This window comes from Morone saxatilis, unplaced genomic scaffold, assembly GCF_004916995.1.
Source record: "Morone saxatilis isolate NCDOM2014 unplaced genomic scaffold, NCSU_SB_2.0 Contig20, whole genome shotgun sequence".
Lineage (NCBI taxonomy): Eukaryota > Metazoa > Chordata > Actinopteri > Moronidae > Morone > Morone saxatilis.
Genome location: NW_023339763.1, coordinates 15,838,671 through 15,863,916, shown reverse-complemented (window position 1 = coordinate 15,863,916; position 25,246 = coordinate 15,838,671). Strand labels below are relative to the sequence as shown.

The 25,246-nt window shown below is 40.0% G+C and overlaps 1 protein-coding gene across 1 annotated transcript in view; it reads left to right on the top strand.

Annotated features, from left to right (window-relative positions):
* The window catches only part of snx19a (sorting nexin 19a), a 92,873-nt gene that overhangs the window by 10,151 nt on the left and 57,476 nt on the right, over nucleotides 1–25,246 (top strand). Inside the window, exon 2 of the mRNA XM_035666108.1 lies at nucleotides 7,251–7,303. The gene's annotated coding sequence lies outside the window, so the exon portion shown is untranslated. The remainder of the gene's footprint in view (nucleotides 1–7,250; nucleotides 7,304–25,246) is intronic.

The following is a 25,246-nucleotide window of genomic DNA, read 5'->3' as shown; positions in this document are numbered from 1 at the left end:
TAGCCCAAACATGATATCTGAACATCACACCTACAGAATATAAATTAAACCGATTCAAAGTCACATTCAACCCATGTCAGGCACATGGAAGTTCTGTCACAGGTTAATTTCAGGTTATCACCGTTATCAGAGACTCCAGTCTGCAGTGTATTTACTGTTGCAATACACTACACGGTTTAAATAAGTTCAGTTTGACTTGACTCACTATGCTAACAAGTTTCATCAGTCCCTATTTATTGTGGTAATGAACATCGGCAAATTATAGGGCTATATGCCTAGAAATATAGCATAATAACCATTTTCAAGTATATACATATGTAAAATATATAATATTGTGCGCTTTACAAGTTCAGTGAGGCTTAGTTTGTTAGTTTGTAATTACAAATAGCTAAGGAACATTTAATTTAGGCAACAGAATTTTGTAAAACTATGACATGGTTTCATCAAGATATAATTCCACTGAAAGTCAATAAACAACAATGGAATATCAACCACCAGTTGTAAATATCTCTACCTGTACAGACTGTGCAAAGCCAACCTTGCTATTTGGCCATGAACTAAACATGATCCTGCAGTATTTTTGTTGTTTTAAGGAAAGGTCTTTTGGGCATGTTTGCCCTTACAGGACAGGTGATGGACAGACAGGAAATGGTAAGAGAGTGTACCATACAGTCTAGGACATCAGGATGTCCTAGATTCTGTTATAATAACCTGTGTTTCCTCATGCATACAAAAGCTGTGCAATGTCAAACCTGCATGAAACCCAGGTTGACTGCAGGGTCACAAACTGAGGTCAGTTAACCTAATTACACCAATGGCAAACAGGTATTTGGACAGAAAGGGGTGTTTGTGTGGTTACCACATATGTGAGAACACTTTGCCATAAAATCAGTGAGGCCTCTGATGAAGTAGACCTTGTCATTGCTCTTGGGTTTCTATGCTTGGCTGAATATTGGTGCATAAAGGTGTACAGCTGCCACAAGGCATTTAGTTGAGCAGCCAACACCCAACTCTGACATTTTGTAATGAATGTGTAGATGTCACTGCAGGGGTAGTAATGCGATTAACACATTTTGCTTCACAGCCCAAAAGTGATTCAAGCTTTCTAACGAGGGGAAGATAGGTATACTAGATTGGCCACTGAGTTTTATTTTAAGCAGAGAAATTAGTAATCATATTAATAAGTTAAGTAAGTCCTTATTATGGTACCTTACTCAAGCAAGCTGAAACTAAAAACAAAAGGTGCTGTCAAAACGATTGAGGGGAGTTCAAATATTATATACATGTTAGTTAGGATTGTAGATTTTATTTCCCAGAAAACAATATTTGACTGCTCAGAAAAAAAACTATATAGGCCAACAAATAGCTCTTTGTCTTTATCCTCTCTGGAATTTTACAAGCCTTTGTTTTTTCTCTCGGGTTTTCAGATGCTGTGGATCCCCTAGTTTGCCATTAAATCAGATACTTAGATATGTAATATTCAGACATTTAGAAAGTTGTAGCTTCGGTTTGTAACAACTAAAATTACACTACATTTTATACCAGTCTTAAAAAGATGCAAACTAAAGAAAAATCCTGGAGAAATTCTCAAATACTCAAATGCTTTCTACAGTTTCGGCCTCAGGGCAATGATCCATAAATATCAACTGAAAACCACATACTGTATGTTCCCTATCCTGAAGAGCATATTTTTTACTTCCACTTTGTCCTGATTTACCAGAACTTTACCAGAAGATATACAGTATATACACATATATATATATATACATAGAAACATCATATATGGTACTATTCTACTTGTCTTACCGCTTTAGTTATTAGTTACTTTTCCGATTACAGTTTTTCATGATTTTTTGATGATGATAAACTGAAGGATTAAGTGTCCCTTTATCCCACTTCTTAATATAAGATATTTAAAACTCCCCTTGGATTAGCTGGAAAATGTGTCATAAAGCTGAAAACAGGCTGTTTTCAGGAGCTGGAAGTTGACTTTTTAGACATATGTGATTCAGTAGTGACCCTGTATGTGTATGATGATCTTATATAGTGCTGGGCAATATACTGGATGAACCAGTATACCGGTATTCATTTCCTGTATGATAAAAATATTTCTTATACCACCATAGCTAAATATATATTAATATAATATATATATATATATATATATATTTGAATACTTAAATACTTTCATGTCAGTTTATAGTGTTTATACAGCTATTATTTTGAAAAGGAAGCAGTGTTAAAGTTGTTATTGTTATTTTCAGTTTTTTTCTATGTTGCAGTTTGCACAATTAAAACTGTTCAGTTTGCACATACACAATGGCATTTTTGTATTCTATATACTCCTGACAGTAAAATAAGCCATTGTAAACATACATACAGGCCTTGTCATGCAAAACAAAAAACAAAAAATGGTATACTGTGAAACCATCAGATACGTAACCACATGTCACTCAAAGCAGCCATGCCCTTGCTTTAGACATTTTCAAAGACATACATTTCAGTCCATTGTGACTTCACAATTGGATGTGTTCAGTCCATTTTGGCATCATTTGTGTTTCTATACGGCAAACAATAACAAAATATAGCTATTATTCCTAGCGAGGCTCCTTACATGCTTTCTAATAACCTATTAGAAGAGTTAAGTGTTGGCGCTGTTTTGAAGGCCTAACTAAAATCCATAAAAAGAAGTCTGGCATAGTTTCCGGGGGTGTCCAGGTGTTGTAGCAGACAGTGCAGGAGAGAGGCCACTGCATCATCTGTGCCTCTCCTTTGCTAAATGCAAATTGGATGGGATCCAAGAAAGTATGATCATTTCATTATAACAGTGGTTAGAGCTACAGGCCTGTAGTGGTTTAGCTCTGATGGGTGTGTTTTTTTAGGTACAGGTATGACAAATGTCTTTAATGTAACAGCGATTGTTGAAGTACAGAGTGATTTGAGGACCTGGGATACCAGATGAAGAGACTGTGATATCAAATTGGGTGTAGAAATTCTTGAGATTATTGGCAAAGATGATGGGGTCAGATGCACAAGTGGTCTGCTTGGTGGCTTATCCAGTCTCCAGAGTCCTGACTGAAAGACTGGTTTGGTGTTCATTCAGATACAACCGTCTAAAATTGCCAACTAGTCCAGAAGTAGGTGGAACACTTATTATGTTATTAGTTGTTTTTCCAGAGTTGCGTTTTCTGAATCTCTGCTACGGGGTCGGCTATTGCAAAATTGTTATGATGTGTAGTCACAATGGCAGGTTGAAGAATACCAGAATTTCTATTTAACAGTGCCACATTGTGCCTGATCATTTACCTTGCACTATTTGCATTTAATTGGCTGCAACCCTTCCGCTCTCCGAAGAAAATAGGTACCTCTCATTGTGTGCTGTTTGGATAAAAAATATCAGTTTATGTTTCCATGTACATCTTATAGACTGTGTATCTGCATTCTGCCTTTTTTCCCTCAAATGTAAACAAACACTCGAGCACACACATGCTCATGCAAACTGTACCTAACAAGCAGTAAATGGAACAGAGAAGGGCCACCTGGTTCCTGTGTGTTTCAGAGAGCTTTACTCTTAGGCCGAGCCTTGCTACTTAGTTAAACAAAAGGGCCTCCGTGTTGGTCCTCTAGATAAACACACTTTCCTGAGAAAACACGGACACAGTTACACTTTAACCTGCCCAGGGAGGCCACAGCTACATACTCCCGGACAGTTTAGGTCAGACTGGGCTATAGTTCAGACCCGCAGCGAGAATCATGCGCTGCACGTGAAACCATGCTGGCCTGTCAAACAATGGAGCCTTTGACAGCCATACCCCCCTCCCTAGTCCACAGTACAGTCAGAGCACTGTCTCTCTAGGGCTTGGGTGTCACTCCCCATCTCTGCTGTGCTCCCCTGGAGCTGACCAGCTGGCTTCTAGGCTCTGGGATGTGAGAGCAGCAGCACAGAGGAGCTACAGTCAAAGTTCAGCCCAGATTAGCCCAGCAGAGAGGCCAGCAGCAACTCAACCCTGTCAAGTCCAAGCTATTCCTGCATAAATAACCTGATAAGCTTGGCCACTTGAGAGGAGGTTGAACTGGTTCTCTTTAGTCTGACCCACCCCAGATAATCTCAGCTCTGGTCTAGCCCCTTGGTCCTGCTCAGGGATAGTTTTGACTTTGATTTTGGCTGCACTGTCAGAGCTGGAATTAGTGTGTTTTTACATGCAGTACACACATAGTAACATATGAAATCCATGTAGAGACAAAATGCCTAAGTTGGTGTCTGATCCTCACTATGACAAGGATGTGAATTATAGTAATTATATTATTAACAATGAACTTACAATCAAGGCTGGATAATTGAGTAAATGTAAGTGTCCCTTAAGCAAGTTATGTTAATATACTTATGTTTGATTGGCAAATCAGATGTTTTGTTTGGCGAAGAGTGAAGCATTATTTTTTCTGTACTGTACTGTATTTGTGAATCCCTGTTTGAGTTTATTTTTTATAGTTCATAAGAATTCGATTTTTAATGTCCCGGATGATAGTTCGAATTGTAGCAAATTCCTCTGGCTAAAGACACGTTTATTCCTTTGAAAATATATCTGATTTGTGGGGTGATCCAGGGTTTTGAGTCTGGGTATTTTCCTTACTGGTATCAAAGTGTTCATACAGAATTTGATGTAGTCTATGACGAACAAGATCTGCTCATTCAAGAGCGAAGGGAAACATTTTTTTTTTGGTATTTTGCATATACTTATTAAGGTAAAACACCAGAATGGCTTTAAAATTACAGTTACATTTGGCTCGTTCATTGCGATAACAGTGTTGTCTACTGGTTCACATATGGACAAGTGTTGACCTGAAAGGTGAGGCATACAAATTGTGTGCATTACAGGTGCTGTCAGCTATGTTTAGATTGGAGTTCATACAGTCACATGTTTCCTCAGTATCTCGTGCATGTAAAACACAAAGGTGAAAGGAGGAAGCATACAATATATCACTATGCCTATATTACTGCCTGGATACAAAGATGTTGACTGAATACACACAGAAGGAAAAGTCATATTTCTTTGGTTAAGTCTACTGCAACGCTGTTGTTACTGTTCTATGTACAGTGAGAATGTAAGAGTTAAACGAAGTAAAACGCATGAACAGTTTTCAGCATTTGAAACAATGAATAAAGGATTCTTATCTCCCTGGTAGATGATGAACATAAATACAAGCAATGAGTGTTATCTGATGGTGTAGTTATGCAGAGCTGCCACCTCCCCCCGGCACAGCAGCAGTCGTGTAAACAGACAGCGCTCTGGAGGAATGCTGGACTCTGTGACCTCCCGCCCCGAGTGCTGTTACAGTGCACTGAGTTCAGCTGAAACAGCCCGCCCCATGCTGCGCCTCCCCAAAGCTCCGCCTCATCCTATCCCAGCCTGAGGCCCCACAGGGTGGAAAAAAACACACCTCTCACCCAACACCACGGCCTCTTCACGTACACGCACATACGCAAACATGAACAGACAGACAGACACACACACACACACGCATACAGATAGACAGACAAGTGCTCAAGTGCTCCCTTTCTTTACCACCCCAGCTGTCAGAGCAGCAAGTTCTTTTAGTTTCAACAGCTTCTCGCCACTCTCATTTGAAGATCTCTTGCAAATCAATTTAATGTACTCAGCCCTTCCTCATTCATCACATCGTGTTGAGTGAAAATTATGCAAATTGGAGTTGAAAATATAATGTTTTGAGCTTTAAATATTTTTCGGTGAAAACAGAATTTCAGTCTATCGTAATTACTCTTGTGTCTGGCACTTAGAAGCCCCTCTACTCTTACTCATTCTTTTCTCTTGTTAGTCACTGATATTTCCTAAACTCTTGAGGTGCTGATGAACTGTGCTTTATTGTGGGTAGAAAATTAAAGTGTTTTTATCAGAAAAAAAGGACAAGGTCAGTACATGTTTTCTCAGAAATTAAGCCCTGTCACTGCTTAAAAACAAATATACAGTGGATGTAGTTTGGGAGAGCTATAGTATAGTGTCAAGCTGACACTGCCCTCTGCTGGAGTGCAAACAGAGGAGAAAGGGCAGGTCAACAGGGATGGATGCCCCTAAGACTGGGTCTGTGAAGTCACACACATTTTACAGAGTACACAGGCAAAGCTGAGACACTGAAATCTGGGATTGACAGAAATTGAACATACTTATATGCGTATATATACATATAGTTGCATGCCAGCTGTAATCCCATTCACATCTCATGAATAAATCAAACAAGTCATCAGGTGGAAGATTTAAAACACTGACTGACTGCAGTGGAGGCACAGTAAACCAAACACTGCTGATTATCACTTTGCTGCACGTTAACACCTTAAACGCAAGTGGCCTTACACATGTGTGCGTTGCTCGTGCACACAATTAGACATGAGGATGCATACACACACGCACTTGCACAGACACACAGACACACAATCGCAGTTAGCCGTTGTCTCAGGAAACGAGGAGCTGTCTGGTGCCATAGCAACCAATGCGGATATCCCACCCTTCTAGAGCAAGAGAGAGAAAAAAAAAACAGAAGTGGCAATGACAGATTGACAAGACCCTAATGAGATGCGAGACACAGGGATGAACTGAGATTTATCTATCTATCTATCTATCTATCTATCTATCATATCTATCATCTATCTATCTATCTGTCTGTCTGTCTGTCTGGCAGTTTGTCACAGTGAGACTGAAGGAGGAAGTGGAAGCATCAAAGTGTAGCAATGGCGACATCAGGGAATTTGAGAAAACAAAATATAAGAAATAGAAGAGCGGCGCGTGGGTGAGGAAAAGGGGAAAACACAAACTGATGGGGTAGGAGAAATGAAACGAGGCAAGAAAAAAAAAAAGACTTAGACTGCTCTCTGGGGCATGTCTGTCTGTTATGAGCACCGAGCCACAGCCTGAAAACACTGCCGCAGTCTGCATCAGCCTGCCTTTCACCACCGTGACTCCTGTTTGAACTGCAATCTCATATGTAATACTATTATTCTGGCCCATATACCAAGTTACATAACACTCTGAGCCAAATCCTGACCTCAATCTGTAAAACAGTCAGTCTTGCTCTGATAAAAAATATTAGACTTCATAGCAGCACTGAAGTATATGGAGCACCAGAACGGGGGAAAAAAAGTAACGCACGACAGCAATCGTTGTTAGGCAGTGTTTGGTGATTTGGTCAGCTACCGGAGGCGCATGTGATCTATTCATCCTTCTTTTTCTCTTCCTTAGGTGGCTGTATGAACTTCTGCAGTGGACAGAAAGCAGTAACCAAGTTCCCTCTGGTAAGTCGAGTCTTTACCGAGCCTCACTTCCTGGGCTGGCCTGCAGGTGGAAGTCACACCCACTGCTGTGTGCTCTACGCCATGTACAATACCAGCACCAGCACCACTGTTGGAAAAAAAACAAAATCTCCACTCCCATTTCACCATTTCTGTGTTCCAAGTTTGGTTCGATGTGGCAAAGCGACAGTTTGTTGATGGCCACTTCACCTTAGTGCCACGCTGTGTGAGTGAGAATCTATGTGTTTTTGTTTTGTCTGTGTGCTATTTATGTCAATGGTGTAAGGCAGAGGACCACATGAAGTGACTCACAGCACTAGTGTGACCTAATTTTTTTTTTTACCAGTGTCATTGTGAGATCTATGCAATGCCAGCCAGCGTCGCCAATACTGTTGAGCTTTGATGTGCTGCCCTGAAGTGAGCTTGGAGCCTGTCAGTGAGTCTGTACAGTCAGAGAGGGTTGAGGCAGACTTGAGAGAGGCCATGGATTTGACTTATCTGAAAAAAGTAGATTCTAAACTAAATGAACATGTCTCTTGTCCTATTATGAAGTGGTACAACCTCTTGTTGGTGGTTATAAAAAGGCGAATAACCGAAGTGTAAGCCCAAAAGGAACAGCTTTTTTGAATATTTGTTTCCTAAAGTATTTTATCCTCATATGACCTAGTTTTACCATTTTGATGCTACTTGCTAGGATGATTTGAATTTATCTCTCTGGGTAAATACGGCCCTGCAGAAACTAGCACTGGTGCATTAGCCCTCCACTGCATCCCTACGCTCGCCCCTCTGTGATTGAAAATATACCAAGGGTAGTGAAAGGCATCCAGTTGCTCCACTGTCCCCATTCTGTTGCTCTGTTACCTGGCATGGCCCCGAGTGCCTCCTCCTCCTCCTCCTCCTCCTCCTCCTCCTCCTCCTCTTCAGGAGTGCAGCCCCACCTGATGCACACATCTGCTTGCCCACTCATCTACGCCACGGCTTTGGGAGGTGGGCGGTTGGCGGGGATGGAGTGGTGTTGGAGCACCAGCCAATAACACTCCTTATCCTGACAGCATTGAAGTGACTTGACACATGTATTCAACCAATCACAGAGCACTGCAGCAAAGAAAGCAGCAGTAGTAAGAAAAAAAAGAAAAAAAAGAAGAGTAAATACAGTGAGAATTTATTCAAAGGGGGGATCTTTGCTGTGCCGTACTTCTGCACTGTAATTCAGAGTATTCTGTATATGACAGAGATGCCAGAATTACAATATAGTAACAACTCAAGTGAGACCATGTTTTGCTTGATTATTAGATGGGATACAATTATTTATGGTTACCATATTTTGAATTTAGTACCTGCAGATGTTCAAATCCTGCGTTATGGCTCCTATACAAAATCTCAGTACGAGCACAATTGAGCAACATCTCCCCATCACCTTCTGATCACACTGTTGGGATGGCTGACCCTGTTGCCTTGAAATGAAACTGTTGAGAGACGACAAAAGAGTACATACGAAAGGGAATGTTTGGTCTTCGTCTGGGTAGCAGTTATTTTATCCCTCACTCATTCACTTCCTAATTTCCATCTCCTTTGAATTTCCACTTTGATTGCCTATCAGCTCACATTGATCTGAAACAGAATCCTATGATTGTCTGGCGTAATAAATATGGATGGTATCCATTCATTCATACAAGGTCAATATAACGACAATCAGTGGCTTTTATTGAGGAGAGGGAGAATAGAGTTTTGTCAGGGCATTGTGAGAGGGGGTAGATCTCTTCCTGCTATAGAATGGAGCCATAAACCTCCATATATCCCATTAGGGAAATATACTTGGGTGCCTTGTTGTTACTGTTCTGCACTCAAAACTCTGCCTCTGTCAATTCTCAAAGATATCAACCCGGGATGCAGCTTGTCAGCTTCAGTGTCTGTAAAGTCATTCACAGCAAAAAAAAAAAAAAAAAAGCCTATTACCACGTCTGACACAGCGTGGCAGTACTGTATTAACGGCTGCACACACATGCAGACAGCAGTGGCCTGCTAGAGGAGAGCCTCTCTATCACTGTGCACTTTACTGTACATGTCACTATTCCTTCAGTGCTGGTATTCCTGTGTAATGAGCCAATGAGGGGAGAATATTCCTTGTGAGTTCAGGTGGGTGTTGGTTGTCTTAAAGTTTTACCCTGAACTGCTGGTTAATGGTTGTTTGGTTTGGTTAATGGTTGTTTGAGGGATTTCTTTCATAGTGTGTGATGTACCAGATGGATACAGGTTTATGTTTTGCTAACACTGTGCATGGTATGTACCTTTTTGGCTTATCTACCAGTGGCAGGTAAACTGAGAAAACCTGTTAAAAAAAAAAAAACAGCCATAAAACTGTATCATGTGTTGTGACTAAAAATAATGACCTCAAGTATCGAGCCTCTCTCAACCTTTTGAGCTGCATATTTTAGCTTGGATCTTGGGCTCCTGCGTTGTTCAGACGCCACCTCTAGCAAAAAACCATGACTCTTCTCTTCGTCTTCGTTTTCTTTTTGGTGGCTTAACCCCGGGAATGTGGCGGTACATCTCTAATAACGTGTAACACAGATGTTTCATACAGCAAAAACATAGACAGACATTGTGTAGAAAGTGCCAAATAGTAGTGAGCTGCTGTGATTTGATTAGCTGACGTCATGAAGGACACTGGACAAGGAGGATCACATTGGTCTCAGCCGGTAAACTAAAAAGCACAGCCATGTACACCTGGCCCTACGCCGTGTTTCCTAATTATTAACAGGCCTTCTTTACCTTCATTTTGCTTTTTTCAGAATTTTGGACCCAGAGTGTTGCTATCTGTCTTTCTGTCTGTCTGTCTGTCTGTCTGTAGGTAGACACATTATTGTAATAATTCATTAAAAAATTAATGGTAAATACATCATATTTACACCACAGGTTTCCTGCATAGAGTACATTTTTGAGACTGGAGCTATTGGGTCTATCTGAGAAATATACTAATGAATGACAAAATAAAGCCACTCAAAGTTTTAAAATTGATTGCTACTACAATCATGTGAGAGGAAAACAAGTATTTTACATAGAAATAGTAAGCACAAATAATGAGCTCATTAGGTGTTACCTCCAACATGGAGGTTATATTTTTGGCCGTAATAGTTGTCAGCAGCATATTTTCAAATTTTGGTCAAAGTTTTTGACTCTGAGGTAATTAGTTTTTGGTGTGGATCTGGATCAGGTTGCAGGTCAATGGAGTTTTAAATGGACTTTTCATGAACTGCTAAGCTTGATGAAAAAAGTCTGGCAGATGTAGCCCATCATTTTTTAAGTTTGATGCAGATCCTCATCCACAGGCAGATTAAACATTATGTCTTACTGTTTTATTTTATTTTTGTTTGTTCCTCTGAGAACTTTCTATTATTTACAGTACACTGATTATGTCAAGCAGCTTAAACAAATTTTAATCTATAGAAAAACAATGTTCCAGCTTGTACTGTAAGATGGCAAAATATAATATAGGACTGCTCATTGAAAGGCTTAATGGCCTTTTTGAAGATTCTGTCCTTAGTTCAGAACAGAACAGTTACTTGGATTACCTTGAATGACTCCAGCTTTACTTTACCTCAACTTCTCACTTATTATATATTTCTTCAATTGAAGTGCACTTAAAGATTTTTACAGTGCTGGACTTATGGACAATATAACTGAAAAACTAAACCATTCATTCATGTTGGTAGAAGTTAGAAGGAAAATAAAATTGATTACATTCCCACATTATGTCTGGGCTTTGTAATGCCAAGACAAAGCTGAAGGTGCAAGTAATACCTTAGAGAATATAATATAGTATCTGCAGTCCTCTTAGTCTATTGTTAAGGGAAACAACAGATCAATTGATTTACATTGTAGAGTCCATATCTTACTGTAAAGATTTTTACTTCTGTCTCTGGCAAGCAACATTCTACATTGTTCTGAATGTTTGCTTAACCACATCCTAGATGATCTGTACAGAACAACAATACTTTATTTAGAAGATTCACTAAAATTAAGTTTCAGTAACAGTAACAATAATTTAACTCATATTTTTGTATGCCTTGGCATCAAGGATTGTTTCTTTTTATTTCAGTAAAAACTAGACTACACATGTGTAATGGCCTCATAATTGTTGGCTTTTATGTGCTTTATTTAAAAAAACAAAACATAATTCTATGCTTTTACAAAACAGTAATGCCATTCTCTGTTCTTCTGTGCATTCGTTCTTAACTGGTTTCCGTCTGGGTTTGATTCAGTAATATTACATTTACATTCTCATATAATTGTTATCGTTATTAAGTGTTGTTCAAACTGCCACTGGGATGGCAGCCACATTACTGAGATTCCTACAGTTTTTTACTGGAAACAACAGGAATGTCCTTGAATTCCCGTCTCACCACCTCATCTCATGAGCATCTTAAAGAGACAAAGAAGGAAACCAACCACATGTTTCCTCTCACCAAGTTTGAACTGAGAGGTCACTGTCACGTTACGTTTCACTTCACAAACTGAATCATTGAAATGATTGGAGCTGTGGGCAGAGATTCAGGCGTCTGGAATAAGGCTAACTTCAAATCCATCATATTGATATTACTATTAGGATATAAACTGTATTGAACTGATCTGTATTATTCTGACTTGAATTATGATTAGCCCTAAATCACGTATTTTTTGGTCTTAAAGGTCCAGTATGTAACATTTAGGAGGATCTATTGGCAGTAATGGAATTAAGTATTTATAGGTTTTCATTAGTTTATTATCATCTGAAAAAAGAATTGTTGTGTTTTTCGTTACCTTAGAATGAGCCGAGTGAGTCCTCTTCCATGGAGTCCGCCATGTTGAACCGCCGTGTTTCTACAGTAGCCCAGAATGTACAAAGCAAACAGTGGCTCTAGATGGGCGTTTTTTGCAAGTTTTGTGGTCACCATAGTTTTTCCTACATGCTTGGAGCAATCTGCAACTTCACCACTAAATCCTTCACACAGGTCCTTTAAAGGTTGTATTGCAGTTCAATGAATTTTTTTGAATTTTTCATTTTCCTAGAAAATCATTTTATCACCTATCTTTGTTAAAACTCTTTATCAATATTGAGGTAAAATTCAGATGATGGATTTTTTAAAAACTACTGCTTGCTGAGGCTGAGTCTGATAGTCCATGCCGTGATTATGCGGTTTGGGGTGTAATGTGGGTTTTTAGGATTGATTGGTAAGATGCACTTGTGTTGGAGGTTGCATTGAGGAAAGACACACCCCCCCCACCCCCCTGCACTGGTCTGTACTGTCCCTCCCTCCCTCCCTCCCTCCCCCCACCCTCACTCCCTCCACCCTCACAGCTACAGTTCATGACTCACAAGGTGATGTGTCTGTGTGTGTGGGGTGTGTTTTCTGTGTTGCGTGTGCTTGTGTGTGTGTCTGCACACAATGGAAAGGCTGAGGAGCAGAACAGTGTAGACTTGGGTGGATCTGTGCCTCACGCCCTCACCACCGCACAAGACTATGACAAAGCGATATGTGCTTGATTGTTCTCGATTGTGAAGGTACGTGTGTGGGTGTGTGTGTGTGTGTCTGCGCACGCGTGTGTGCTCGAGGAAATGATTCAGGCTCAGAGTTTTGTTTGTGGAAATGTGGTTGAATGACCAGTTTGTTTCATGTTCTCACCACAAGTGAAAGTTCAACTGAGTCATCAGACAAACACAGACACAATAGTGCAGGAAACCACACTGGTGTCTACACACCCTAGTGCCGTAAGTGCACGCACACACACACACACACACACACGCACACACACTTAAGTTACTTGATTGCTGAAACTGAGGATTTTTGCTTCCTCATAATGGTTTTTCAGTGTTCTGAATCATGTCTCAATGCTATTGGAAAGACACACCCAACAACATGTGATCTATTGCGTTTGGAAACAAAAGCAGTGATTCTATAGAGAGACACAGACAGTGTGAGCCACTCATCTGAACTACTGACCTACAATTGAAGAGTACAGTGACACCAATTGTGCTCCTACTGTAGTGTAACTATGAATGATTACATGCATGCAATGTTGTGAATTATTTGGTTTAAATAACTAAATAATTAAACTCATGTTGGTTAGATTAAAAAGTGAGGAAAAGAAGAGGAATGTTAAAAACATACTATTTACACTATTACAGTGTATCCAATAATACAATTTAGATTTAACAGTAAATATGTGAGTTAAATATGTTAATCTGTTAATGGGAATTGATTTATTATTACTGCAGACCATGTTAACAGGAAATGCTTTTATTTTGAAGTGAAAGGAAGTAACAAGCAGTGTATTTGTTGCTAGCTTCAGTGTCGGCATGAAGACACCAGACGAAAGAGGAAAAAGTCAGTTTAGCTGATGTTCGTCTAGTCCATTTTCTTTGTAATGCTGCAGCATATTGATCAGCTCTGAGTGAACTACATCCCCTTTGGTCATCATTTGAAGCTTCCAGTGCACAACGTGCAAAGAAAATGATTCCAGTAGAATATGATGAATTTGTAATATATGTACATGTTGTATGTGAGACCGCCTGAATTAAAATAGCAGTCACTTGCCATAATCAGTTTTTCTCTGTTTCTGTGTTTAGTACAAACTGTTAAAAAAAACCATAAAGCCTTAATTAAACATTAATATAAAACACCCAATGGACAGACATTCTTTCTGTTTTTTATATTAATAGCCGCCAGTAGCCAGGGCTTTATTGAGCCCAAATATACGGTACCGGGGGCACAAAATGATCACATCCAGAATGACAGACATTAAACATTAAAGGCAGAATATGTGGCCATAATAAGTTGTAATTCATTTTGACTGTTTTCTCAGTATTTTGTTATTACTCGTAATTGAGAGGGGGTGATATTGATTTTCTCATAAAACAGACTTTCAGAAGCTTGCATCTGAGGGGATGGATGAGCACTGTAACATATTAGCAGCTTTATAATTAATTAATAAATGAGGGTATGTACATGTAGGTATTTAATAGAATTATAACATTTATTTATGTTTTCTACATACTGTCTTTGTTCTATGGTTTTCATTTTTAATTTCAGTGATGAAGGTGAAGGAGCCTTTGGACTTTCTCTTTAGACTAGACACAGCCTCTAGAGGCTGGCCATCTCTGTGTCTAGTCCTCATAGGATAATTGCTAAAAAACACAGCCATTATGTACGTACAAGCTGTACTTTTACCCGTTCTGTAAAAGCTCTTCTTTTTACAGAAACACATGCGTAACCTTGGTGACATACAGTGCAAACCTTTCCACCAAGTCAGTTGTTAATGCCATGTATGTCTTGTCACAGTGAGTAGTCTTTTTTGTAGTCAGAAACTGTCACAGGCTAGCAGAAACAAACTGCAGATGCGCAGTGTGTAACTAATTGTTGTGGAATGTTACAGTCTACTTTGAGCCAAACATAATTGTCTCCTTAGCTTTGTTAAACCAATTATAAATACCCAGTCTTTGCAATCATTACAAAAGCAAATGAACCACAGAACTATATTATAACTGATGTAAAACTCCATAATTTCCCCACACAGCAAAGAGAACAGCTTGTCAAACTTACCACAAATCACAATAGGAAGAATAAGAGACCCCAGCTCATGTTATGCCCTGTGTAGAGGTGGCAATATTAAAAAAATGAAGGAGCTGTGGTCAAGGCCAACATAACAAACAAAACAAATGCAACTGGAAAGGTAACAAATATTCCCTAACAAATTCAAAGAGAAAATCAAAGAAAACAAATTACTTAACATTCCTAACTAAAACAAAATAACAAAAGAAACTAAATTAAAATAAACTCACATTAGGCACCTACAGACTCCAGAAAGACAGTGCCATCAGCATGGAAGAGAGTACACCGTACAGATTACAGGTAGAAAGCGAAACAAGTGTGGCTGGTTGGAAAGAGAGAATGCCATCTTTGCTCGGTATATAGTTCACTGTCATCGCGGGAGCCGTCATCAGGCTGACCAATCGCCTCTGCTGTCTGTGGGAGATGCTTTTGCAGACTATGTCTTGTCAGCTGAAGTCTGTATATTAGGCCAGCCTTTCTTTACACACAAGGTCACACTCGCACGCATAAGTGCGCTTGTCACACGTCGTTCCAATTCATTTACACTGACAGACTGAACAGATTTTATATGGAGTACACAACAAAATATGACCTCTGTCACAACAGTGCAGGCCTTTTATGCCATGCAGTCTAAATGATGTAAGAAGATGTTAATAAATCTTCTTCTCGTCTGATTCACTTTCTACATCTCCTTGATGATGGGTATAGATTCAGGGGATAATGACCTTAACTGCACCTCAACAAGAATCAGAGATTTATAATTAAAAACAAAAAAAGCAAACAGCATTAATCACTAAATGAACAAAGCCAGTAATAGATCATTTAGAGTCTGCTCTTGTTATGATACAAGGTAGCTCCAGTCACATCCTTGCTTCGCTTTCACTCAGTGAACTGTTACTGCCTGGGAAAGGCTCATTGCAAAAGTTAATTGCCACTTGTTTGTTGACTCTGACTCTCATTCTCTCAGACTAATTACTGCCATCTCATAGATTCAGATCATTGGCTGTCCTATCCCTCCTCTACAGCAGACATGTGTAACAGTCTGGCAATGTCTGTGTAATGTTTGGCATTTTCAAAACCAGAGTGCTCCGCTAGTTGTTTATTAAAATGACACGGTGACGCAGCTTCCACAGAGTGATGTCCAAAATGAAAAAGAGTAACTTGTCTGAGGTAGAAAGGCGTGACCACAGACTGCAGACACTACAAGGATGCAGTGTCTGTGACATCACCCACTCGTGTCTGAAGGGATGTTTTCAAGCCTGGATTTGGGTTGGGCAAAGAGGAGGCAGCCTGGTGTGACAAGCAAGAGACAACTACTACAACTGACTGAGAGAGGCTCAGAGGCCTGTCAGTCAAGAGTCTCTAAAACTAGGGATGCCCTGTTCAGATCCCCCCCAGCCTACAGTAACAGCATTTTAAATATGTGTAGCAGCTCAACAGCTCTGCATTTGAAAATATAACCTGCATCACTCCTTTCCTTTTATTGTTTCCTATAATGTAGTGGGTGGCGCTAACAGTGCAATTTACTGTATAATATTTGTGGAGAGAGTTTCTGTGCATTTGTTGTACTGGGATTGTTTAGGCAGGATTCATACAACCTGTTCTTATCCAGCAAAAATGAACATGGTTTCTTCGATTTCTTGGAGCAGCATTGAGTGACCATTTGAAAAATTGCATTTTAATGCTCTACATTGTTTTCACCACTCAGCAGAGTTGGTTGTTGCTTGGGCTTTTTACCTGTTACCATGTTCTAATTCATAATTTTCATTTTCAACCTAGTATTATGTGACTGCAACAAATCACGCTGTTAATTGTTGCAGTCACACAATACTAGGTTGCAACATCCAAATGAAAGCTACAGTCAATAATTCTGGTGTTGAATGTAGCTTTTTTCTTCTCTTTTGCCCTTAATCAATAGTCAGCCTTAGAGTGTCAAGGGGAAGAGAGAGAGGGGATGACACACAGCAAGGACTCAGCCTTGGTACATGGGGCGCCAGGTGAGCTGTGGAGCTGCCCCATCTTTGCCATTTTTTTTGTTTTGATTTGTTTCATTATTATTATGTCTTGTAGTTGTCCAAATTGCCCTTAATTGTTTGCTGCTCAGTTGCACAAGTTTATTGGTTCATCCACTGAGACGTTTATGCAAATTAAGTTATGGCACAAATATGCCCCCCAAAATAGTACTTGAACAGACCAATCCAAATTCAATCACAGTTGAAGCATACTTTGCTCACAGATGGAAGGGCCTCTCCCCCACATGCTTGGCTTGTTGGCTGCTTTGCCTGCAGAGGTCCTGGAGCAATAATCACAGCCAAATGGAGCAAACTGCACAGTCTTTGACCTGCACCTTTAAAAAAAAAAATCTTTCTTGTGCTTCAATAAATTCCAATTGAATATATTGCATTGCATTAGATACATGCAGGTGCACAGTGTCATTATGTTGTTGCAGTCTATACTCAAACTACGAGACTTGGATTAATTGATGGCAAAAGCACATTAAACAATAAACTAAATCTAATTTTATTTTTTTGTTTTCTGGGATACGATTTAATCAATCACATTTCAGAATTCAGATTAATAAGATTTAAAGACAAACAAAAGATCAAAGGTCATCTTTTAAGATACTTTTTTAGACTATGTCTTGTTAGTTGAAGTCTATATTAGGCCAACCTTTCTGTAAAGCTGGCATGAGTCTTGCAGCTAAGCACACCATTAACTGGGGAATTAGAAACCCTGAGAAGTTGTTAATCACCACAGTCATTCACATTCCACATAGACTCTACTCTGCTCAGGACCTCTATGTGCTGGGGATGGGGCATGGTCTGGGGGAAGCTGGGCCAATGCTATTGGACCCAATGGTCTTTAATTAGAGGGAGAGCTTGGCAGGGACTGATGGAGGAGAAAGGCTCTCAGGATGTGAGTCCAGGGTGAGAGGGTTCACACACAAAACACTGGCTTTTCATCACCGCATGACTCACTGAGTTTGTGTGTAAAGTGTGGTGTATGTGTGGATGTGTGTGCGCATGTGTAAGGCAGAGAAAGTGAGAAAATGTGTGTGTGTGTGTGTGTGTGTGTTCGTACTGTATGCTTGTGTGTGTGCGCACATGACAGCGCGTGCGTGTGTTTCTTACCTCACTGCTCAGGCATTCCAGTAGAGAAAGTGGTGTGAAGAGAAAGAGCGGCTCTCACAGTGTGGGTATTCATGGATCTGGCCCCCGTGGGCCGGTCCGGGCTCCAGTGTTCACAGACAAAGCCTCTCCAGCAGGACCCAGACACACTCACACAGAAAGGAGAGCAACAGAAGGAGAGGAACACAGGAGAGGGGGAGACAAGGTAACAAGGGGAGAGAAAATGGAGAAGGGGCAGGAGGGGGCAATGGGAGAAGGTCTGTGTGGCAACTCCCATTCGCCCAAGAATGCAGGTGTGATGGGTTGTCATCTAAAACTGGACCGATGCAAACCTCCTCTGCTTTGAGCCACAATCTGGAGGGTTTGTTTTGAAGTCATTGAATGAGACCTTTACTTTCTGAAGATTTTGTCCTAAATTCCAGCCTTGTTGTTTAAAACAGAGACGCTTTACAGTGCCTCTCATCTGTACTGCAACTTTACTTCAGGAAACTGCCACATTGGAAGACACTTGCACACCCTGCATTCACCACCACCTTTATTCTTTTTTTCTCCTTGCTGCCGGCGGAGTCCATAAATCTATCTGAGTCTCCGAAGAGGCTCCTCCCTCTCTTTTTACATCAGCCAATCCCGTCTCTCTCTTCCAGCGCTCTCTACTCTCTCTAGCTTTAAGCCAGCAGCTTGAGCTCTTAGGATTCCATGAGAGTTTCTTCCACTTGGCCGTACCGTCACTGTTCCCCCTGCCTGGCCCCTTCCCTAGATCGGGTAGCCTGGTTCACTGTGTCCTTAAACAACCCGTGTGCATGTACAGGAAAGGGGCCCCAAAGTGGGGAGGCCCATCTCTAACCCTTAGTTTTTGGAGAGGCAGACTCGCACTGGAAAATCTCTATACTGACTCTCCTTTATTGATGAACTCCAAGATGTAATTTCCACAGTCGTCATTAACAATAAGATAAGTGTTATCTATTAAATAATACAGACATATATAGTGCACGTACATACTGTATATAAACTATGCATAAAGCATACAGCATGTATAGTATTCACCATATGTGAAAAAATAAACAGGAAGAATTAAAAATGATAACTTGCATATTCTAAAGATTTGCATATTTTCATGTTATCATTTGGGATATATTGACAAACAGCTCTGGTGATTTTGGCAATATATATAATAATCTCATCTTTCATCACATGAGTGCTTTCACTCACTGACATGGACCGTGAGTTATGCAGGTTATCAAATTCTTTGGTGTTTGAATAGTGGCAGCTCAATAAAGAGACGAGCTCCTGCCGATTTAGTGCATCCAGCAGTCTTCATAGTTATGCAGATGCTTTTGATAATGTCATTCTTTGATAGTGGGGGATTTGGCAGAATGCAGTTTGTATGAGAATTTTTCCTTTTTGCACAGAGGAGATTGGAGTACAGAATTCTGAAATCTTTGTCTAATTAAAAACCGTTTGTGCTACTTTATAAAAAAAAAAAAATATCTTTATAATAACTGTGGAAAAATTGTAAAAGTAAAGGTTCTGGTGCTGCAGTAGATACGTTGCTAGGGCACATAAGTGGGTTAATGTGCTCGTATTTTGTACAAAAAAGGATAACAATTTTTAGAGGAAATGATGGATTCACTGTAATGCTCAATTGTAGAAATATCTTTATATATTAATATCTTTTATCTGTTTTTGGCACATGCACTAAAGTAAATAGTAGCACTATTAATTTAGACACATTTCTAAGCTATAGAACTTGCCCCTCTCATCCCTCTCTCTATACATTCTGTGTTCCTGGACATTGTGCGCCTGTCTGTTTTCAGATGGGTGGGTGGGTGGATGGATGAATGGGTGGCACCTGCTAGGATGAAATTGATGACCTTGTCCTGAAGGTGCAGAGTCACAAGGCATATGAGTGTGCAGCAGCCAAAAAATGGACAGCAGACAGATGACATCCTTTCTGATGTGTAGTTTGAGTAATCCATCATTGTTTAAAAGCACAGTTACCACAGACACAACTGACTTAATTTACTTAAACATATATCTGTTTTTTGATGGTTTCTTGCAGTTTATTCTCTATACACTGTATGATTATCATTAATAATAATACATTAGTAAACACAACACCTTCCCCCCAATGCACTGCCAGCAACAGTCCAGGTGCTGGTACGATCGCAGGACCATGTGGTAAAAAATAATAATTAACCACCGGACACTGGAATGACTTCACTGTGATTTATCTGGGAGTGAACAATGTGTTTCGCCTGCAGCGAACCTGAGCAAGCTGCAGGTTAATTATGATTTTTTAATAATAAATTCCAATTTAATGGTTAAGAAATTAGCCTTTTATACAATTTATTCCATGTGGCTTTAGAATGGTCTGGTCTTTCCAACTAAAGCTGTGAAAGTAGAGGACCTTGTAAGACCTGGTCCAAATAAGCGGAGGCACATATTTTAAACAGAAATGCACCTCCACCCATTTTCATGCAAGTTTTGTCTCTGTGAGCCATGAAATTACCAAACTGTTGCAGGCAGGAATAAACACATTTTTACCAAGGTCACTGTACTGGTACAAAATGAAGGCTTTACAATCGTATGTTAAAGTAGTTGCAGCTGCTCCTTTCATACTCATTGGCTCCACACATACAAACATAAGTGTTACAATATAGATTTTAGGTAAGGAAATAACTGATTAGATTTAGCTAACTATTTGGTTAGTAATGCAAGCATAAGTGAAGCTGGATAGTGTCAAGATGGCAGCATAGCTATTTAAGAAGGTGCATATTCAATAAAAATGTAAATATTATCTTCTTTTTATCTTCTATTTGAATTAGAATCCCAGTATATTTGTGCTTCGTTGACCTGAATAATCTGGGAATGAAGACCATAGACTTAACATAATGATAGAACATAGACTGTATTTAGGCTCTGACCTACACACTGAACTAAGCAAAAGGGGGGAATGGGGGAGAACTTAACTCAGAGCCTACAGCTGGATGCTGGGGGTGGAGATGGGACTTATGAAATCCTATATTGAGCAGCTACAGTAATAGCAGCAGTGGTATGAATCGAGCATAGGGTGTGTTAGAAATGCCTTGCAGTGAGTAGTGAGAGATATTCTCTGCAGGAAATGGCCCGCATGGCTACACCCATAGGGTTGCATTGTATGAAATCAGAAAAACCTGAAACCGCAAATCACTCATCTGTCATTGTTGCAGGTCTTGAGAACAATATCTTCACAATGCAAAAAACGGCCGTGTTTTTTTTTTACCTTTTACACTATTAACCGGGAACATGAACATGAATGGCTGGTTGATTGTAGGGATATTGAAGGCACAGTAGACACACTGTCATATGGCTTTATGATCCCTCTGACTCCTGATCCCCTCAAATCCCCAGTGACCTAGAGGCCACGACCCTGGCATCTGCCAGCAGCGGCAGAGAGGCAAGCTATGACTGTCTGAGTCACACCTAGACAGATGCTCTCTAAGATGAAGTCTCAGTAGTGAACCCGCCCCTACGCTCACTGCCACTGACTGAGAGTCTCGTAGGGCAAGATGAGTCATTAGACATCGATCCTGACTTATTTGGCCCTATAAGGATTCTGTTTGGTCTAAAACTGCTACAGTATGAAATGTGTGTCTCAGTGTAAAATATGAAAGTTTGAGGCTAAGCCAAACTTCTGAATTGTATGTGTGTGGTCAATGTAGCCTAATAAGGGATGCCATTTAGAAGTCGGTAACAACAGTATGGGCTGTTGTTGTTGTGAGAACTTACACAAGTGTCAAAGTTCTGTCCCTCAGACAAAACAAAAGCTAAGAGACACCTCAAGGGAACATGGTCACTTACTCTTTTTGGCTTCTCAACACACCACTCTGATTGTACAATTGCTTACTGTTAGTGCCGACATTAAATTTTAGTAAAACTTTACTGTAATTGATCCTGTATGTGTCACAGGTGTACGTAGTCTACCAAAATAAGCATCGCACTCATACTTAGTACTTAAAATCGTGAAGACTGGAAGTTGCAGCGTGCAAAATTGCAGTGGTGTGTGTTACAGTAAACCCAAATCCAGGCCTCAAAAGATCCCTTCAGGAATCATCTGGTGACATCGCAGGCGCTATGTCCATGTTTTACGGCCTATAAGTCTATCTTGTTGTGACAAGTTGGGCTTTGTAATAACCAAAAAATGTCTCGGACAAAACCCAAAAAGCTAGCCTTTTTTCGTTTTGCATACTTGAAGAATGAAATGGCAGAAATATCCCAGTTGCTATTATTGGTTCTTGTAAAGGCAGTGCTGCAATTCAACCATCTCAATGTGTTAGTAAGAAATAGAGTTTCCTCACACATTTAAACATTTTTGAGCATAATTGACCTCCATGTATTGTTAAGTAAAAAAAAATAATTTGTCTTCAATGGTGACAATGTTCATTTTATTCAAAATAGTTTGATTTCTACCCATTCTACCAATTCTACCAATTTATATCTTTATCCTTGAGAAACACATTTGTCCACTAAAAGTCTTTTCAGGAAAATTCACAATTCAATTAGGAATCTTAATATGATCTAAATTTATTGTCCAGACACATGGCTTTGATTAATAGTAGTTAACAATAGGTATAGAATTATGATCGTTGGAATGTTTAGCTTCTTTTCTTTTGTTTGTCTTTACTGTTTAATACAATTCTGCTGTTGCAGCTACATGGACTTATACACTGTATGGGGGCTAGTGTTATACTGAAAGTGTGATTAAATACAGTACACGTGTTTACTCTTGAACAAAGCTTTCCATGTACATTCATGTGAGTGAGTATCGGATTTATTTGTTTGTGCTCTTAATGTGTGCAGCGGTGCATGGATGCGAGCTGAGTTTGATGTATGTAAGTGAAGCTGTTTGCCTCTTTCCTTCCTGTGTGTTCTGAAATCTCCTTTGCTGCAGACAGTCAGGGGTGCAGAGATGGTGGATGGTGTGGGGTGTGGGGGAGGTAGGCAGCGGACGTGGCGGCAGGCCAGAATCAATTGGCAGTGTAATGAGATGGCCTGGTGCCAGGTAACCATGGAGCTACCCTCTTTGCCTGTCTACCAGTGCAGAGTTCAAAATTAAACTGAATGAATGAGAGAGAGAGAGGAGGGAGGGGAAATAAGGGTCTGAAATGGCAGGAGTGGAGGGTGATAGAAAGAAAGAAATGGCAGGAGAGGAGGGTGGCTGATGAGGCACTGTGGGCTATTTCTAAGCACTGTTGGAAAATTTAACTTGAGCCCTTATTTCAGAGAAGGGAGATGGAGGGAGTAAACTCACAATACACCCAGGATTTTTTATACTCTGGAATATCTGGAAACACTGTTTCTATCCGTCTGCATTTTGCTACCTTGCACTGCCAGCATTTAAGTAAAGAACAAGTGCTCTTCACAAAGAAAGAAAAAAAAGTGACCTCCCTGAGTTTTCTTTCTTGACGTCCACGTTGAGCTGCTTCTTTTGCAAGTCTGATGGCATTAGCCGCTTTAATTTGCCCGTAAATCTCATTTCTTCGTCCCCTCCTAGAGCCACACTCTTCCTCCTGTCATGGAAGATGTGTTAATATTGAGAATTTGGCTGCATTCTTAAAGTGATTAGTACAAGCCAGTGGATCCTGCAGATGAATAGAAATTAAGTAATTAATACAGTAATTAGATCTTTTTCTCCTTCCTACAGCCTTACCCCTGCTATTTCATTGTGCTCGCTCCTTTTTCAACTCCATCTGCAAAGCATCTTAAGATGCAGTGTGTCACCCATAATGGATAGTTTTACTTTGTACTTTGTCTCTGTCTGATGAATACAATACTGGTATGTTGTCAAACACTGCAGTTCAGTCCAACCATAAATAGTAATAAGTAGCAATACTTTATTATATGATTATAATCACATTGAGAGAGAAAATGTAACATTTCAAGTTATGAAAAGTTTGTAATTTAATTAATTTACATAAAATAAAGTGTGTCATAGGGAAACTAAAGTAAGTGTTTATTTATGTGGTTTAAGTGAGATTAATAGATGTGGAGTTTGCAACTTGTAAACCTATAATCAGCAATGAAATCCAAAATATAAATGAAAATCTCTCTTTTGATGAAAATGAAACCAGCCATTTTTTCTTTTACTTTTTTTCCCAAAAGATAATCTGTACTTATGAAAAACTTATCAAGTAATCCGAGCATGCTCAGGATAAAGTTTTATCTCCAAAGATTTAGTTGTTTTCTGACTCAAAGCCAGCATCTTCACTGTCTTTAGAAACTGGCCAAACCTGGCTCAAACAGGGCAAAGTCAGCCACATATCACAGGCTGGCCAAACCCGGCTGAAGCAAGCCATCGGTTTGTTGTGTGATGTTTTTCCTGAGTGGTGTCAGCGTGGCTGAACATACAGGTTACATACTCTGCGTGTGTTGTGTGAATAAGGTTTGGAGTGCTGCTTATCCTGATTTGACCTTTTCTTTGACTACGATGGCGTCTTATGTTTCCTAATCAGTGGTATTTAGTGGGAGGGAGAGCGTGATATACTACCAGTCTGTCTTTACAGTAAAAAACATGTTTCAGCAGTGGGCCTCATGGCCTGTGAAAAATGCTCAGGCCACTCTCCACCGAAATGGCCCAGACTTTGAGAGTTTTGAGTGCACGTTGAGAGAGAGACGAGACAGTGGGCCAAGATGTCTGTGGTGTGGATTAATGGGGAGGACTGGAGAAAGGGTGCCGCAGTTGTGCGTGAGCAGAATATTTGATGGGGGATGCGAGAGGAGGGAATAGTGAGGGACAAGCAACTGCAAGAGATGGGTGAGATGAAAGGGGGGAAAAGATAAAAATGGACTGAAACATCAAGAAGCAAAGATGTGTGAGCGTGAATGAAAATGTACAGTAATAAATACTACTGTTGTCTTGCGTCTTCCACTGGTGCTTTATCCTGCCCTCTTGTCTGATTGCACTCACTTCACACGTTCATTCTGTTGCACTGAGCTGAACATGGGTATAAAATCTACAAAAAAAGGCCGTCACAGACAACCTGAAATACACGCCATCGATTCATTTCTCTGAATACAACACATAGGTAACAAAACAAAGGAGAGAATGAACAAAACCAAGTTAGTGTTTTTGTGAGTGCACACTGGTTAATCAGGTTTGCTTTATCAAGTATGCAAGGCCTTTGGTTACGTTTACAACTAATTTAAACTTACTTACATGACTTTAAGTCCCTGTGAGACATACTGTATGC